Genomic DNA, 17,932 nt, shown 5'->3' on the forward strand with positions numbered 1-17,932 from the left:
TTCAGTTGCCTACAGACAGTGTGCCTCTTTACGACCTGCACCTGGGGCAGACCACACCCCCGCACCACCATCACCTTACTCTGCCACTGGCATTTAGGAGAATAGACATGACATGCATATTGGAGCCCCAAGAAAGCAGACACTTTGTGTGCACCTTCATACAAATGAATATGCATGCAAACGTGAAAAGATGGTTAAGTTAATATAGGGTCTTGAGCTTCATGTCCATAAATGAATTCTTATTTAGCTATAACCTTCTGGTTCTGCTTCAGAGAAAATATATAATATATGGACACACATATATCTTACATTTGTAACTATACACACATTCATGGTTTAGGGCAAAGTTAACAATTCTTATTCATATCTACCTATCTATCTATCGATGTAACTACGTATCTGTGTAACTACATATCTATCTATGTATCTGTGTATCTATGTATCTATCCATCTAGGAAGAGGAGGGAGATAAGCAGAAGAATAGCAGTCAGATAAACTTCTCCCAGCTCTTCATGTATAAGTTGTATCATTTACTACCCAGTGCCTCATTTTCCTCAGTGGTAAACTAAGGATAATAGTTGTGACTCCTCATAGAGTTACTGGAGGATTCAGTGAAATGATGAACATGAAGTGCTCACTCCAGCATAAGTCCATGTCCAATAATCATTAACTATTACTATTATATGAAATAGCCTTGTATTGTAGTAACTTGGGTATGTTTTTATATGCTCCATTTCTCTTTTGCCAAATTTCCTCACACTGCAAAGGTGAGGTACAAATGTGCCTTTGTGCCATCAGACTTCAGCGTGTATGTGCACGCCCATTCCAGGGGCTGCTTCAGTAACACCACTGTTACTAGGAGAAGACAGCATTTTCTGTGAGTCATGTATTATTCTAAGTGTTTCATAAATATCAGCTACTTCAGTCGTCCCATCAATCTTATGAGGATGAGGAAACAGATGAGGAGACTGAAACCTAGGCACAGGTATTTTGCTGGAAAGCATGCTAACACGTGACAGAGGCAGGAAGTAAACACGGGCGGTTTGGCAAAGCCCTGGTGGTTTGGACTAGCCCTCTGCACCACTTCCCACAATTCTGCACAGATACACACCATGCGGGGACCTGGCTGTTTTCCCAGAATGTGGATGCATAGACCGAGGTACTAATAAGGTCAGGTTAAGTAGTTTTGAAGACAAGTCAGTTTCATAAAGTGAGCAACTCTGCCCTTTTGTCACCTGCGTTACAAGTTGCTGCTTCTGGTTGTGAGAAGCACTGCTGAATGCTTCACCACAAGAGGGGAAAAAATCCCAACTCACATTTCATTATTCCCAGGTGTAAGAAGCACCATTATTGTGTATGAAATAGGAGACATTATTTCATTGACTAGATTCTCCCCTCTTTGTCTTAAAACAGCCTGTCATTTTTCTAGTCATCATTGGGCCTTTTTCTGAGCCTTTCTTTGGGAAGAATTCCTCCAGATTACATCCCCCTCCTTCACTCCCCTAGGGAGGAAAACCAAATAAGAGCAAAACCCTCTTTAGTATTATAAACTAAACTTCAGAAGAAAATCCATCCCCAGAGAGTACAGTAATACAGTAATATCTTACTTTGGGGATCTATTTGCCTTCTCTAGGCTAGAGCTCTCCTAACATTTCAGTTCGGAGTACATTGCTCCTTTTTATGTGACCACCTGCATGGCTCTGTGCACCTTTAGTGCCAAGAAGCATGAGAAGATTTTATAACAAGAGTAATTGTAATAGGATTTAATCATGTTGTTGGCAGCAAAGGGCCAGCAACCCTAATGATAATGTTACAATAGAGAGCCCTGGAAATGGTATAAGTAGGTAAAATACTGTAAATTGAAGGTGCCTTATGCCTGTAATACACACTTAAATAGCCATTCAAAACCAGGCAGCATAAAAATATGTCCAGCGTCTATATCAGGCATTAAACATGAAGCAAACCTCTGACAAAAATCCAAAACCCCAAAGGATGCCCTCATGTTAAAACCCCATCTGTTAGAAAACTGAATTACAATGCATCAAGAACAGTTAAGAAAGCAACAGTGAAACCAAGGAAAAATTACAAATTACTAGATCTTTCAAAATTTTGAACAAATGAAATTTCACAACCCATTCTTTCGCCTCTCTAGATGGAATGGGTAGACTGGCACACTGAGTTTAGAAGGCAAAATAGATATATAGGTATAACCTTTTGGCAAATGCTTTAGGTGTCAGAGAGTCTGGTATAAGCCGAATATCGGGTTGATCAGGAAGCTATCATTTGTAGGTTTTCTGCATGTCTTTAAGGGATAATTTGTGCATTAAGTAATAGTGACACTGTTTATTCCAACCCTTTTTACAGAATGTTGCAAATGTTAATTCATCAGCCTCCACAATACCCTTTTGGAATAACATAAAAAGCAATATTAATAACACTTTAGGCTTATGTAACGCTCTTGTCTGAAAATCCCTGAAGGCATCATAAACATTAATAACATGAACAAAAGTCCTAATAATACTAGCTGGGTCTCAAACAGAAAAGATTCCTAACCTCATTTTGTAGATGCTGAGATTTAGTCACAAATCGGCTAGGAAAATTGCCTCAGACTACAGAAGCAGTCACCAGCTGAGCCAGCAATAGAAATCAATGCTTTTTGATTCTCACGTCCCCATTCCAGACATTGGACTTTTTCCTATAGAAGCAAGAGGCATTCCATCTTTACTCTTGAACTCTTGAATGTAACATTTTATGTTCACAAAACTATCTAAAACTATCTTGGACTCTCCTCCCTGCCTGCATCTGTTATCCCCAGTATCAGGAACATCAGTTCACTCCAGATGTCTATTTTAGGTGTGGACACAAATATTGTAGTGGCTGCCTTTCATGTTCCCAATCATACTTACCTGTACTAGATCTTGTAAATGCTCCCACTTTAACAAGATTAGGAATGGTTTGGTTCTCTTTCACCATACCTAGACTTGGAGGCTTTATTGAATTTGAAACTTGCTAAAGCAACTGACACACACGCACACAAATCTAATTCATTAGATGATCTCACTATTAAATAGATTTTTTTTTTCCTACAAACTGGTTGGTAAATATTTACCTTAAACTAGATTTGCGTTAAATTCAGCTTGTACTCTGAGTGTCTAATATCTTTTACAGCAGATCAAAATCTACTCAAAGCCAACTAACTAGTTTCTTCTCCCATTATAGAGCTTGATGACTTTTAGTATTTCTCCCTTAGAGCTGCTTTTATGAAATGATGTGGAGCTTTTCAGCTTTACTTTTGAAGGAAGGTGATGCTTTGCTTCCCTTTTATATTTGTCTGAAAGCACCTTTGCCATCCAACTAGCATCTGTGCTACATGTGAACTTTTCTACAGAATCTCCCAAACAAGGTGAAAAAAAATCATTAGTAGTCCAGATTTCAGTCTTCTGCACAGCTCAGGTAACAATAAATGAGTAATTTGCCGCCCTTCGCTTTGGCAAGCTGATGCCTAATGATTACCCAGGGACAGGATAATGGTACCATAGTGATTACACTATGTTTTTCTAACCACTTTCAAGACCTTTGCTTTCAGACCTGCCCTAATGAAAAGAAAGCTCTGAAATTGGGCCAGGTTTTTATTAAAAATGTTCTGACAGGCTCTGCTTAGATAAAATGTATTCACTTCTCAGATTTGAACCTTCTTCAGAGGATTTGGGCTCCAGAGTGGATAGGATTGCCTGATCACTTTCATAAGGAGGAAATGAGGTGTTGGTTAATTCCAAAAGCCACTGGAAAGCTTTATTTAAAGAAGATACAATGATAACCCATCTCTAGACAGTTTTACTGGCTGAGGGAGAACTGTATAAGAAAAGGAGACAGAAGATCATAAAAATCTGGTGTTTGTTTATATTACTGAGTTACTGTGTGATTTTACAAAAGTTAATTAATATTTCCAAGTTTCTTGGTCACTGTAGGCAGTCAGCACAGATGTTAATCATCTATTTTATAGCTAGAAGAGATTGATAGGTGATAATGATAGATAGACAGGAATATAGGTAGACTTACTATTGACAGGAACCACTATCTTTTGCATGCAGTTGTGGCTATAACTAGAACCTTTAACATTTTTATCTGAAGGAAAACATCTGGGCAGCATTTAATCAGCCTCTAGTACATCCTGCACACTGCTTCCAGAACTGTCTTTCTGAAGCACAATATTTTATACAACGTCATTGTGTAATACCTCACCAGTGCCCAGTGTTTATCAGACAATGGTTTGTTTGATAATCACCTGGGAAAATTTTAAAACACGGCTTATTTCTGCCCCCTTTCTGACTCAGTATATTTATGGTGGGAGTGGGGGTGGATAGGTGTACAAATAACAAACCTGTATTTTTAAATAATCTTCCTCAGGCTCTCTGGGTAAATCAGATTTGGAAACCATTGACTACAGTATACATCCCAAACTCTTTGAAGGACTAAAGACCCTTTGCTGGAGGACGCTAAGGAAGTATCGTAAGAGTCCACACTGAGGTAGAAGAATACAGATGTAAAAACAGGGGACAGAGCAGGTAGGAGGAGCTCTGGATGTTACTCGGGATTTTGGATTAGGTGATAGGAGGATAAAAACCAAAACAGGGATGTAAAATGAAGTAGAGCAGTGGTCCCCAACCCCCTGGGCCGTGGACCGCTAGCGGACCCGGGCCGCACAGCAGGAGGTGGGGGGCGGGTGAGGGAGCGAAGCTTCATCTGCCGCTCCCCATCGCTCCCCGTCACTCACATTACGGCCTGAACCATTTCCCTCTCCCCGGTCTGTGGAAAAATTGTCTTCCATGAAACTGGTTCCTGGTACCAAAAAGGTTGGGGATGGCTGAAGTAGAGACATATTTGAGGGATGAAGTAGAAAGTGAACGTATGAGAAAAGTGATGAGTTTAATGTGTGCAGAGTCTGAAGCAGTTGTCGATAATTAGCAGCCAGTTAAAATGAGAGATCTGGAGCTCAGGGAAGGCTTCTGGGTTAGACATATTGCTTTGAGAGTCAGCACTCATGGAACATGGATAAGATGACCTAAGGAATATAGCTGAGAATTGAACCCTGAGTAGCTCCAAAATTCAGGGCAGGCAGCGGATGGGGAGCAGACACAGAGATGACTAAAAACAAGAGGTCGGAGAGTTAGAAGAGAGGTGTCCCAGAAGCTTGTGTGTCGGGGGTGAGGAGTTGACAGTGTCCCATGTTCTAGCGGGCCCCAGGAGGATTAGAACTGAAAGGCCTACGCTAGGTTTGATGAGAGCCAAGTTATTGATGTGTGTTGACAGATGTGTTGCTGCAATTCACTGGGAGGGAGTGGGGCTGGAAGATATTTAATTATGTATTTATTTATTTTTATTGAAATATAGTTGATTTACAATGTTGTGTTAGTTTCAGGTGTACAGCAAAGTAATTCAGTTATATATATGTGTGTGTGTATGTGTGTGTGTGTGTGTGTGTGTGTGTGTGTGTGTGTATATATTCTTTTTCAGATTCTTTTCTTTATAGGTTATTACAAAATACTGAGTATAGTTCCCTATGCTATATAGTAGGTCCTTGTTGATTATCTATTTTATATATAGTAGTGTGTATATGTTAATCCCAGACTCCTAATTTATCCCTTCCCTACCCCTCGCTATCCTCCTTGGTAACCATAAGTTTGTTTTCTGTGTCTGTGAGTCTATTTCTGTTTTGTAAATAAGTTCATTTGTATCATTTTTTTTAGATTCCACATATAAGCTGTATCATATCATATTTGTCTTTGTCTGGCTTACTTCACTTAGTATAATTTCTAGGTCCATCCATGTTGCTGCAAATGGCATTATTTTGTTTCTTTTTATTGCTAATTTTCTATTATATATATGTGTGTGTGTGTGTGTGTGTGTGTGTGTGTGTATATATATATATATGTATATATATGTATATATATATATCTCCACATCTTCTTTATCCACTCCTCTGTAAGTAGTGCTGCAATGAACATTGGAGTCATGTATCTTTTCGAATTAGAGTTTTCTCTGGATATATGCCCAGGAGTGGGATTGCTGGGTCATATGGTAATTCTATTTTTAGTTTTTAAGGAACCTCCATATTGTTCTCCATAGTGGCTGCACCAATTTATATTCCCACCAACAGTGTAGGAGGGTTCCTTTTTTGGGGCTGGAGGATATTTAAATTCTATTCTTCTCTTTAAAGCAGCTTGGCTGTGAGGGGATGAAGAGATGTAGTAATAGTTAAAGGGCCAAAGGCGGGATTTGTTAGGTAGAAGAGACTTGAGCATGTGTATATGCTAAGGAAAAAGAACAACTGAGACGGGAAGATTGAGGATAAAGAGGAGAAGAGAAAATTGATGGAATGAGGCTGTCAAGGAGATGAGAGAGAAAGGGATTCAGAACACAATTATGCGTTTGGGCATGAGAAGCAAGAGAAATGGCCCTTCCTCTGAGGCTTAAGGTAGGATGGCAGTGTAGATAGAATTCTTATCTTAGGTGCTTTGATAAGCCTGACTGGGGAAAGGTTGAGTAGGGCCTTGAGAATAGCAGTGAAATGTGGAGCAGCTTCTCTGCAAATTGAGAGAACAAGGCTCTGAGATTCTAGGCAATATTAATAATCCACTGGCAGTTAAGGACTATGAAAATATAACAGCACAAATCTCATCCACTTTGTGGTTTTTCTCGCATAGTTCTCAGCAGGGTATACAGTAGATTCAGAGTTGGGTTTGTTCAGGGAGGGTATGTAGAACAATAAGATAGAACTCTAAGGATAATAAGAATTGGGAGGTTGGAAATTATGATTCTGAGCATTAGACTGGAAGTGTAAGCCCTACCATCATAGAGCAGAAGTGAAAGTTCTTGGAGTTAGGAATTAAAGGAATTGAGAGGTGAGATGTGAGTTGGTGTGCGATAAAGCCTAAAATTAAGGCTCAATATGATGTGCTGCCTTGACATCTGGTAAAATAAGAAGGGCCTCAAATACCTTAATCACAAGCTTCCCCCACTCCCACTCTGCTCTCAGAGGTAAGACCCCCCTAGCCAAACAGCCCTCCTTATCATGGGGACCAGGTGCAGTTCTTGCTTATCCCTGAGTAGTGGGTTTCAGTTTCCTGTCATCCCATAGAATTATCCCAGCAAGCCAATCCCCTGGGAACCAGGGGCACCTACCCTCTTGGTACTATAACGCCGCCTCCCACTGCCCCTTGGTAGTTCACTCTGCTCCCAAGCACAAGCCCATGTAGCCTGGCCTGGCATATGGTGTCCTCCTCTCCTGAGCTGTGAGTATCATGAGTATCATGGGACCTTTGGGGCCATCCTCACAACTCCAGGGCAGGAATCCCTCCCTCACCAACAGGGTTCTGAATAGGAGGTGATTAAAACAATTGGGTGTGGTGTTCACCTGCACAAGATGACACCCAGTAGGTGGAAGTAGTGTTTTTCTGAAGGAAATGAATGTTCCCACTGTCAGTCATCCAGGGAAGTGATTAATCATGGGGCAGAAATTGAGAAAGCTTTGTATGCCAAGCGTTGAAGGATGTAAAGTTACAGAGCTCATCATGGTCATTTATGTGCTAATTGTGTTACCTGGAGCAGTTTTGTTGGGAAATGGATAAAGACAGTCAAATTTAGATGGACAGAGAGGAGGGAAAAGTCAGCAGGGGCCTGGAAGAGTGTGGCACTCTGAAAAGTTGAGGCAAATCATGACCCCAGTGGGGGAGGCAAGATAGACAAGAAAAGAATGTATGGCATGATGTCAGGACTTGGGGAAGAGGGAAATTGAGAGTCAAAAGCCAGTTTTAGTAAATGCTGGAAAGCAATTTTGAGGCAGGTGGAGCATTAAAGATAAGAGCAGACAGAGAATATCCAGGTAACATGAGCCATGTGAGTGGGGTCTAAGATTGTCAGAAACTGCTGACCTTCCTAATCCTCAAGCTGAGGCGTGTCGGAGAGTTGTAGGAGGTCAGAAAAAAGGACCCACGTCTTCAGAGACAGATTTGTCAGATGTTATACTGGACACTAGGCATGATACTTCATTTAATTCTTTACCAAGCCAAATAAGGTGGGTATTATCATATTATCCTCTCCTTTTTTTTCAGAGGTGGTAGCTGAGGACCATAGAAATAGGGGAACCTGGCCAAATTCTCAGAGACAAAGGCTAGTCTAGAACACTGATCTCCTAAGTCCCACTACTGTCCTACAGTGACTCTGTCAGTTCCTATCACAGAACATTTTATTTTGAGATACTATTATGTTCAAAACTCTATCTTAGACACCGAGGATACAGGACATCAGTGGATACAAGAGTTCCTTGCTTTCAAAGAGCCTACAACATAATGGGAAATGTTGTCATAGTCATTCCTCCAGGAGAAACAATGACTTATGCCAAAAGAATTTTTAAAAATTGGTAATGTGAGGTCTGTCTTTACTGCATACTGGATTATAAGTTATTTTCAAACCTAGTGTAATCCTTTTGCCAAACATGAGAAGAGGGATCACTTTTACTAGTGAATATAGAAGCATCTATTTTTAATCACCCTTTTGTTTTTGGATCTTGCATCAGCCCCTACAGCTTAAAGCTGTGTGTGTTTCTCTTAAAAGCAGCCTAGTTATAGGCATTGTATGTGGTTCTTTAAGAGACTTATGATTTTTTATTATCCCTTTGTGACAGTTTTCTCAGAGTTATGCAAATGGTATGCCAAGTGTAGTAGACTGAAATTTCTTCCATTTTATCTCTGTCCAAATAGAAGTTGCCTCATCTGCATATAACAGTTCCCTCTGCAACTCAGTTGTAGTAGAAAATTGGAATTCATTTGTATTTGCATTTCCTGGGGATACAGACAAGAGCAGATGCCAATAATGGATGTCATAATTTGCTGCCTTCTCTTTGCTGCCTATAAATCTTTGAATATTTTTCCTACAATAGCAAGTAAAGAGATTCAGCAAGCATAATGGGGAGAGAGGAGATGTAAATCTCAGCAGTGGTGGTGGATTCCAGCTATGAATATTTCAGAAACAAGGCACTCTCTTTAAATGAAACACTAATGGTTTGTAAGATGCTGATAGGCCTGATGGGCTTTTGATTTCATTTAATAACCAAAGCTCCTGACTGCATAACACTAGTTCCAGGTTGGTAGATTCTAAAGGAAGTCTTTTCTCCAGTGCTGGCCTTATTGTGGTGTTAAATCTTGATTGCCTACACACTACACCAGAGATATGCAGGTACGCACAGTTCAAAATTTAAATTATTTATATTTGGTTTTGAAATGACACATATACAAAAGGTCTCTCTCTCTCATTTTACACACAGGTGTACAAATATGCACACTCACCCACATTCACCCCCAAACACCTAGCCTTGAACCTTTGCTTCCCTGAACCTTTTTCCAGTAGTTTGTGACTCAACTGAGTGTTGGTGATTATCCAAACATCGATATGAAAGACAGCATTTTTACTCAAATTTTGAGTCCCAAATATAGAGATTTCAAAATGTAATGCTATTGATCAAATGTTAATTTTGTGTGTTTTTTACATCTTATATCTTGCAAGTAATAAATTAGGAAATCCAAAATTCTCCAATCTCCTCCTTTTCTAAATCACTTGGGCCAGTTTTCTACCGTTTTACTTCATTTATTTATTTTTTAACATCTTTATTGGAGTATAATTGCTTTACACTGTTGTATTAGTTGCTGCTGTATAACAAAGTGAATCATCTATACATACACATATATCCCCATATCCCCTCCCTCTTGCGTCTCCCTCCCACCCTCCCTATCCCACCCCTCTAGGTGGTCACAAAACACCAGTTGATCTCCCTGTGCTGTGTGGCTGCTTCCCACTAGATATCTATTTTACATTTGGTAGTGTATATATGTCAATTCCACTCTCTCACTTTGTCTCAGCTTACCATTCACCCTCCCCATGTCCTCACGTCCATTCACTATGTCTGTGTCTTCTTCTTGGATTGATCCCTTGATCATTATGTAGTGTCCTTCTTTGTCTCTTCTAATAGTCTTTATTTTAAAGTCTATTTTGTCTGATATGAGAATTGCTACTCCAGCTTTCTTTTGATTTCCATTTGCATGGAATATTTTTTTCCATCTCCTCACTTTCAGTCTGTATGTGTCCCTAGGTCTAAAGTGGGTCTCTTGTAGACAACATCTATATGGGTCTTGTTTTTGTATCCTTTCAGCCAGTCTATGTCTTTTGGTTGGAGCATTTAATCCATTTACATTTAAGGTAATTATCGATATGTATGTTCCTACTACCATTTTCTTAATTGTTTGGGGTTTGTTATTGTAGGTCTTTTCCTTCTATTGTGTTTCCTGCCTAGAGAAGTTCCTTTAACATTTATTGTAAAGCTGGTTTGGTGGTGCTGAGGTTTTGCTTGTCTGTAAGGGTTTTAATTTCTCCATCGAATCTGAATGAGATCCTTGCTGGGTAGAGTAATCTTGGTTGTAGGTTTTTCCCTTTCATCACTTTCAATATGTCCTGCCAGTCCCTTCTGCCTTGCAGAGTTTCTGCTGAAAGATCAGCTGTTAACCTTACGGGGATTCCCTTGTGTGTTATTTGTTGTTTTTCCCTTGCTGCTTTTAATATTTTTTCTTTGTATTTAATTTTTGATAGTTTGATTAATATGTGTCTTGGCATGTTTCTCCTTGGATTTATCCTGTATGGGACTCTCTGTTCTTCCTGGACTTGATTGACTATTTCCTTTCCCATATTAGGGAAGTTTTCAACTATAATCTCTTCAAATGTTTTCGCAGTGCCTTTCTTTTTCTCTTCTTCTTCTGGGACCCCTATAATTCGAATGTTGGTGTATTTAATGTTGTCCCAGAGGTCTCTGAGACTGTCCTCAGTTCTTTTCATTCTTTTTCCTTTATCCTGCTCTGCGGTAGTTATTTCCAGTATTTTATCTTCCAGGTCACTTATCTGTTCTTCTGCCTCAGTTATTCTGCTATTGATTCCTTCTAGAGAATTTTTAATTTCATTTATTGTGTTGTTCATCATTGTTTGCTCCTTAGTTCTTCTGGTCATTGTTAAACGTTTCTTGTATTTTCTCTATTCTATTTCCAAGATTTTGGATCATCTTTACTATCATTACTCTGAATTCTTTTTCAGGTAGACTGCCTATTTTCTCTTCATTTGTTTGGTCTGGTGGGTTTTTACCTTCCTCCTTCATCTGCTGCATATTTCTCTGTCTTCTCATTTTGTTTAACTTACTGTGTTTGGGGTCTCCTTTTTGCAGGCTGCAGGTTTGTAGTTCCCATTGTTTTTGGTGTCTGCCCCCTGTGGGTATGGTTGGTTCAGTGGGTTGTGTAGGCTTCCTAGTGGAGGGTACTGGTGCCTGTGTTCTTGTGGATGAGGCTGGATCTTGTCTTTCTGGTGGGCAGGACCACATCCAGTGGTGTGTTTTGGGGTGTCTGTGAACTTAATATGATTTTAGGCAGCCTCTCTGCTAATGGGTGGGGTTGTGTTCCTGTCTTGCTAGTTGTTTGGCATGGGGTGTCCAGCACTGGAGTTTGCTGGTCGTTGAGTGGAGCTGGGTCTTAGCGTTGAGACAGAGATCTCTGGGAGAGCTCTCACCAACTGATGTTACGTGGGGCCGGGAGGTTTCTGGTGGTCCAATGTCCTGAACTCGGCTCTCCCACCTCAGTGGCTCAGGCCTGACACCTGGCCAGAGGACCACTACCCTGTCAGCCACATGACCCCAGAGTCAGTTTCTGCTTTCCTGGAGCGCCGTCTTCTGCCCCAACTCCTGTTTTCTGTTTAGTTAAGCAAGGAGGCATTAGACTGTGGGGGCTCCAGTGCCATGACAACCAACATAAGCAAACCAAAATCTGTCCCATTTTACTTTAAATGTAAACCTTTGTTTACTACATTGTTTCGGAAATTCTGGAGCCTCTGGCAAGATTACCTCTCATACACAGTTTTTCCTTTTTAACATCTGCCAACTTATACAGCCTTTCTATAAGGTGTCTATTATTACTCTAGTGAGATGTTGAAATACATTAATTAGTGTAATGTTGTACACTAACCCCAGTATACCTCATTAACCAGCTATATTCAGTAATACTACTGCCAGGAAGTATTGGCAGCTTATAGCTTAAAGAAAATTATCCAAAAGAAAAAAAGGAAAAGGGAAAGAAAGAAAGAAAAGAAAAGAAACTAAATAAAAGTTAACACCTAGCCTATTGATGAGCTTCCACTGAGTTCAGAAAAATGTTGAAATCAGATATATACGATTCTGACCACAAATCTCCTCCAGATTTGAAGTCAGTGATCTTGTTGCCTAAATTACTGTTCACTCCCTAACTTGGCTACTCCGTTCTCAGCCTAATTACCTCTTTTCTCTTCCTAACAGGCCAAGTGTAATCTTCATGACAAAATCTTTTCTAATTCCTCAGCAAAGAGTTTCTCATTCCTCCTGTAGGAGAGCTGCTGGTGCCCGGCCCAGATCCCTTTTAGCAGCTCACGTACAATGATTGCCTCCCACCAACAGGAGCCTCCTCACTCAGAAGCGTCTGAAATGTTGCTCTCTGTCCCAGAGCTGATGATACGGGGAGACAAAAGGCTGCCCGCTTGCCTCCAGGTGGGACAACTCGGGGTGCCCTTCATGCTGGAGAGCTCACCAGGGGATCGCTGAGGCTAGACTTCTACTGTATCTCCATCTAGCTTCATCCTCTGCCCTATTCTGCTTTCCTCACTAACGTAAGGTTTCTTCTGAGAGAACTCCTTCATTAAATCATTTGCACTAGAAGCCCTGTCTCTGGCTCTGATTTTAGAAAACCCAACCCAAGATAGTTGGTACCAGGAATAATCCTAGAAAGCAGTCTCTAAGGATGAGAGGCTGGGGTCAGATCATTCACCAGCCAGATGGCAGCAAGGACTTCATTACTTTTGGTTAGTAGCGTACTGATTCCTGACCTGCTATAGCAGTACAGCTGCTGAGACTTTCACCTCTGGTGATCTTGGATGGGATACAGGTGGACATAGCTTGTGTAATGGTCCTGAGGCTTAAGAATTTCAGGGAAAATAATAACTGTAAAGACTGAGGTATTTGGGAGCTGTTGCTAAGTGCTACTAATGCCTTAAAGAGAGAAAATGACAGGCTCAGACTCAGTCTCCAATTTAAAGTAAAACATACTTCCTTGGCTGCAATTAAAGAGACCCGTACCTCTTGTTGCCAAAGTGCAGGCAGATCTGACAACCAGTCACAGGACTTAACTGTTAAGAGTGGCAGAAATTCACAGAAAGCTGAATTCATAGGCTTGGTGAGTCTGTGATAGTCAGAGCCCTGATAGGGATGGGACCAATTGAATGGGCTCCCTCTCAACATGGTTCATCTGGCTACTACCATGGCTGACTGTCTGACCTGTCAGCCACAAACACCAGCACTTAGCTTCCAATCAGTTTAAGCAACCTGATAAAAGTGGACCGTTTCCACCCTAGAAGGAGAAACCATTTAATCTGATTGTGATTAACTCGTATTCTGGATATGAGTTTGCATTTCCTATTCACAGTGCCTCAGCCAGTACCAAGATTCAAAGGTCTGATCTACCAGCATGATATCCAATATAATATTGCCATGAAGCAAGACCCACTTTATGGCAAATGAGGTGTGCTGTTCCTACCACATACTATACCATTCAGAAGCGGCCAGCCTGACAGAGTGTTGGAATGGCCTCTTGAAAGTACAGCTGAGGCTTGAAGATGACACCCCGTAACATGGTGCTACGTCTCCAACAGGTGGAATATATGGATCTGGTGATCAAGGCGTGGAAGTGGGAGTCAGCCAACACCTATAACTGAAGTAACCCATTTGGAGAATTTGTGCTTCCCAACCCCACATATTTAGGCTCTGTGTGTCTAGAGGCCTCAAGAAGAGGAATGCTCTTTAAGTTTTCCACTGAAATAAAAACTGCAGCTGCCACTGGTCATTCTACGCTCCTTATACCAATAGACCAGCAGAAAAAAAGGGAAATTACCATACTGGCAGGGGTAATTGAACTCAGATAAGCAGGAAGTAAGACTCGTTGCATCGTGAGGTAGGGAGGAATATTTTTGGCACACGAGTGACTCCATGAGTCATCTCTTGGTAGTCCCATGCTCCATTTTAATAGTGAATGTGTAAATGGTAAGTGGGTTAATATAGCAACCATGACCTAGAATGGTCAAGGTAACCAGAGATTCAGATCTGTCAGGGATGACAGTCTGGGTCACCTTACCAGGAAAGCTACCTGAATCAACAAAAGTGTTATCTAGGGATTTCCCTGGTCGTGCAGTGGTTCAGAATCTGCCTGCCAATGCGGGGTACATGGGTTCGAGCCCTGGTCCTGGAAGATCCCACATGCCGCGGAGCAACTAAGCCAGCGTGCCACAACTGCTGAGTCTGTGCTCTAGAGCCCATGAGCCACAACTACTGAGCCCACGTGCCCCAACTACTGAAGCCTGCACGCCTAGAACCCATGCTCTGCAACAAGAGAAGCCACCGCAATGCGAAGCCCGTGCACTGCAACAAAGAGTAGCCCCCACTCACAGCACCTAGAGAAAGCCCATGTGCAGCAACAAAGACCCGACACAGCCAAAAATTAATTAATTAATTAATTTTAAAAAAGAAGCCGCCTACCAATGCAGGGGACACGGGTTTGAGCCCTGGTCCGGGAAGATCCCACATGCCACAGAGCAACTAAGCCTGTGCGCCACAACTACTGAAGCCTGCGTGCCTAGAGCCTGTGCTCCGCAACAAGAGAAGCCACTGCAATGCGAAGCCCGTGCACTGCAACAAAGAGTAGCCCCCGCTCGCCGCAACTAGAGAAAGCCCACGCGCAGCGATGAAGACCCAATGCAGCCAAAACTAAAATAAAAAAAAAAAAATTTATTTATAAAAATAATTTTTAAAAGTGTTATCCAAGGCAGAGAGGACTCTGGAATGGGTGGGTAGAGAAGGGGGATGGTGAGTACTAGTGCTGTGGGGACTGTGGTTTGTCTCACTAACCCTCCTCCTGTAAGTTTCTCCAGAAATTTTGAACAACCCAAATCTTGGAGAAGTGGTGCCATCATGATACTAATTTAATGTGAGAAGCAGGTGGGGCTGAACGGTGTAAATAGTGGAATGCAGTAGACAGATTCTATTTCCTGGGCCAGTGCACCCATCCCCCACTTGCTGTGAGTGATGGCAGTTAACAGCCTACAGGGATATGCCTGGGAGTTGTCCCTGGTCCACAGAAGCCTGCCCATTTGGAAGTGCCTAGGAGCATATGCCTTCTCCCCAGGGCCATCCTGGAGACTGTGGTTTATTGATATAAGGTCTGGACCTTTATCTCAAGGTGGGACAACTTTATGATGCTGTTCCTGACCCGGAGCTTCTTGAAGAATCAGACCGAAGCTGAACTACTGAACTTACATCTTTGTCTATATTCTTGCTGCCCTCACTGTATGTTAGGTTTCACTTGAACACATTGCCTCAATAAATCACTTGCACAAGAATCCTTGTCTCTTAGGCTCTGCTTTTAAGAAACCCACCCTCAGAAATTCTCTTCTGTGTTCTCATAGCTCCGTTCACTTTGTATCAAATACCTCCTATCATATCATTTATTTTTATTTATTTATTTTTGGGCTGCGTTGGGTCTTTGTTGCTGAGTGCAGGCTTTCTTTAGTTGCAGCAAGCAGGGGCTACTCTTTGTTGTGGTACGCGGGCTTCTCATTGCGGTGGCTTCTCTTGTTGCAGAGCACGGGCTCTAGAGCACAGGCTTAGTAGTTGTGGCGCACGGGCTTAGTTGCTCCGCGGCATGTAGGATCTTCCCGGACCAGGGCTCGAACCTGTGTTGCTTGCATTGGCAGGTGGATTCTTAACCACTGTACCATCAGGGAAGTCCCTACCATATCATTTAATACTTTGCATTTATCTTCATTACTAACTATGAGCTCCAGGAGGAATTTGTCTCTGGGTCTCTATTATCTAAAACAATTCCTGACACAGACTACATAAAAGCATATTGAATGAACTGAACAAACAACTGAGCAAATGAGTAAATAGTCATTATTGTAGGGTTTGCCAAATCTGGGCTAGACTATGCTTTGAATCTTTTCATCTTAATTAGAAAAAAAATTCAAGATACTTACTGTGGCTGATCAGTAGTTTCAATGTATGTAATTCTCAATTGAATGTAATTTCCAAGTAATAATAAGGTGTTTTTCTTCATTTTTAGCTCTATACCTGAAGGTGGTGAAATTCAACTGATCAAATTGTGCTGGTCTCAGGAGCTACCAATTGCTCACTCTGTGATGGAAGGACTATACCATACTCCTGCAGCATAGAGGAAATCCTCTAGGGTAAATAGTTTTTTTACAATTTCTTCTGATGGTAAAATTCCACTAGGCTTTTTCCAATGGGGAAATCCCTTGAGCTTTTCTTTTGATTTATTTAGGAAACAATGGTTGCTGCCTCTTCCAAAATAGTTTAGGCATACATATCAAAAGGAACAAACAGTTCTAAACAAAGGTTTGCAAATTTTCTTCGTATTTCCTCTGTGCAGATTTATAGATGTCTTATTGGAAAATCTCAGAGACTTTAGTTAGCAAAGCTTCCCATGTGGGATATTTCCTGTTTGCTCCTTCGGATTCACTCCTCATTTTCCCACCCTTCTATGTGACCCTATGAGTCTGACCTGTTTGGACTGCATCAATGGTAGAATTTTTTTTATCATTAGTGAGCATAAATGCTTTTCACATACTTATCGGATACGTGTGTTTTATTGATAATCTGTTCATGACCTTATTCCATAGGGATGTTTATCTTTATCTTAATGATTTCTAAGTTATTTTTATGTTAGGATGATTAATGCATTGTCTTACATATACGTTACATTATCCCTAGTTTTCTGTTTATCTTTCAGTCTTTTCAAACAGTACCTGAATCTTTATTTTGATATTCTTTAATGGTTTGTGTGTTTCATAGCTGACTTAGATATCCATGAAAAATTCTGGTTATGAGTCAGATAAACGGAGGATCCCTAATACTATTTCGCTGCTATGCATAATGCCTGTTGTTTTAGGGGATTACTGAAAATAACTTCTAGCTTGGACACTAGAAGACAAAAGAACATCAGATTTCTTTAATGTTTCTATTGTAGAATAGATCATATTCATTTGTTTTCTTTTGAAAATTCTTCCCTCTATTTTATTTGGAGCTGTCTAGTTGCAGAGCTTCCCAGTTACTTTGTGGAGGTTGGAGGCAAGTGCACCCACCTCAAGCATTTCATTCCTCAAGCATTTCATTCCCTAATCCAAGGATTACTAGCAACTTTTCGGGTCACTCAGTAAATGGGCCAATGTGGAATATGTTGCTTCTAAATTCCAAAGAGGCCCACTAGGCATTGTGTCTCTTTTTCGGTTGTGCCATAACTTACCCTTAATCTTAGAAGGCGCATCTCAACATGCCCTACAGTACTGAAGCCCTAGAAATTTCACTGAGGTAGAAGGTCCCTGATTTTTTGTCAGATTTATTTCCCACCCTCTGACACACAGACGTCTTACCCATAAGTCTAGAGTAGTTTGTATTTCTTCCTCACTAGGTCCATCAGTGTAATAGACCAGAGTGATATCTTGTGGAAAGGAAAGGCAGTCAAGATTCCTGAAAACTAAATGATGACATAGGATTGGAGAGTTGTTGATATACCCCTAAGGCAGGACAGAGAAGTTGTATTGTTGGCCTTGCCACCTGAAAGCAAACTGCTTCTGGTGGTCTTTATTGACAGGTATCAGAAAAAGCGTTTGCCAGAGCAATAGCTATATACCAGGTACTAGGGGATGTATTAATTTGCTCAAACAATGAAACCGCAACTGATATAGCCGTTGCAATTTTAGTAATTATTCAGTTAAACCTAAAATAATCCACTGTCTTTTGCAAGATCCCTGT

At 41.0% G+C, this 17,932-nt stretch overlaps 1 long non-coding RNA gene across 1 annotated transcript in view; it reads left to right on the forward strand.

Moving 5' to 3' along the window:
• Positions 1–16,810, forward strand: part of LOC307181605 — a 343,554-nt gene extending 326,744 nt beyond the window's left edge. Inside the window, exon 5 of the long non-coding RNA XR_013826962.1 lies at positions 16,224–16,810. This is a non-coding gene — a long non-coding RNA (uncharacterized lncRNA). The remainder of the gene's footprint in view (positions 1–16,223) is intronic.
• The last annotated feature ends 1,122 nt before the right edge of the window (positions 16,811–17,932 follow it).

Source organism: Stenella coeruleoalba (genome assembly GCF_951394435.1).
Source record: "Stenella coeruleoalba genome assembly, chromosome: 2".
Lineage (NCBI taxonomy): Eukaryota > Metazoa > Chordata > Mammalia > Artiodactyla > Delphinidae > Stenella > Stenella coeruleoalba.